Below are 1,570 nucleotides of genomic sequence, written 5' to 3'. Positions count from 1 at the left end.
ATTACTCCAGTCTTCAGTGTCACATGATCCTTCAGAAATCATTCTAATATGCTGATTTGGTGCTCAAGAATAATTTATCAATTTTTAAAAACAGTTGTGCTGGTTTTTATTTTTGTGGAAACCGTGTTCTTTTTTCAGGATTATTTGATGAATAGAAAGAACAGCATTTATTTGAAGTAGAAACCATTTGTACCATTATAAGCTTATTTACTTTCACTTTTAATCAATTTGTCCTTGTTCTTGACTCCTTCTTGATATAAAGTATCAATTTCATAAAAATAAGAAAAACTGTCCTCAAACTTTTAAATGGTAGTGTATGTCAAAATGTGCATTCCAACTTTCTGATGCCATGGACCCAAAATATGATGTGAGGAGCCCCATTCCCAAAACTTAATTTTGTGACAATCTAATGAAGTTCAACATTAGAAAGCACAACTAGATGTAATTATGTCAAATTCTGTATGACTACTTCTTATGATTAGGATTTTAATTATGATTTTATTTTTATATATAATTTAGTTTTTTATATATTATATATTAGTGATTTATATTTTTAGTAATTGATATTTGACATTATACTGTATATAAACAAAACTTTTTTTATTTTATATACATTATATATTTTGGTTAGTTTTTTAGCACCCCCAGACTCCAGTTTGAAAGCCCCTACAGTAGGCAAGAGTATGCTGCATGTAATATATTATATCCATAATGCAATGCGCTCAACCTTCTTCTTCCAGCAATGGCAGTGGCTCCATCAATCATACAGTACCTTCAGTTGGTCTGGCAAAAGGGAGGCTAGTTTCTCTGCATACTCCTGCATTTGTGGATTCACATAGATGGCTGTCGTGTGCCATAAACGCCTCAGCTGTTTCTCAGCTGTCTCTGTCACTTTCCTGCAACCATATTCAAACTTCGAATTAAACTTTAGAAATAATTCAATTTTGTAAACAAAAATAAAAAACAGCAGTCCATGTAAGAGCTCAGGGCAATAACCACTTGAACAAATCCATATGCATTAATCTAATTAAAGCTTAGTCATTTATTTCATTTCAAGCTAACTGTACCGCACAGTCATGAAATAAATACAAATGTTGCATGGCAACAAATTGAACCTTACGGGTTACAATGTCCTACACTGACAGTGACGATCCCCGCAAACAAGTCCAGATAGCGTCTTCCATCCACGTCCCACAGCCACTGCATGTAACCCTGGTTTATGAAGACTGGCTTCTTGTAGTACGTTACCTTCATAGTCATGGGGTTACAGTTGTGTTTCCTTATGTCTAGTAAACGGTCTTTAGACATGCCCTAAAGGAGAGATTCATTCATGCTTAAAAATGATTTGATTTCTCTCTGATGATTATTATTATAAATGCCCAAACCTCTTACCTGATATGGTTCAGGTTTAAAGTCAAATGGGGGGATCTGGGGCAGGACAGGTGGGGTGTGTTTCACTGCTGATTTTTGGCAAAGCACACCTGGGCAGAGATACATTTACAGGTGCATCTCAATAAATTAGAATGTCGTGGAAAAGTTCATTTATTTCAGTAATTCAACTCAAATTGTG

General features: G+C 34.6%; 1 pseudogene; it reads right to left on the bottom strand.

Moving 5' to 3' along the window:
• The window catches only part of LOC107665212 (alanine--glyoxylate aminotransferase 2, mitochondrial-like), a 16,660-nt pseudogene that overhangs the window by 13,830 nt on the left and 1,260 nt on the right, over window positions 1–1,570 (bottom strand).

Source organism: Sinocyclocheilus anshuiensis, unplaced genomic scaffold (assembly GCF_001515605.1).
Source record: "Sinocyclocheilus anshuiensis isolate Anshui unplaced genomic scaffold, SAMN03320099.WGS_v1.1 scaffold587, whole genome shotgun sequence".
Lineage (NCBI taxonomy): Eukaryota > Metazoa > Chordata > Actinopteri > Cypriniformes > Cyprinidae > Sinocyclocheilus > Sinocyclocheilus anshuiensis.
The sequence above is the reverse complement of the archived record's forward strand: the minus strand, read 5'-3'. Positions and strand labels throughout refer to the sequence as shown.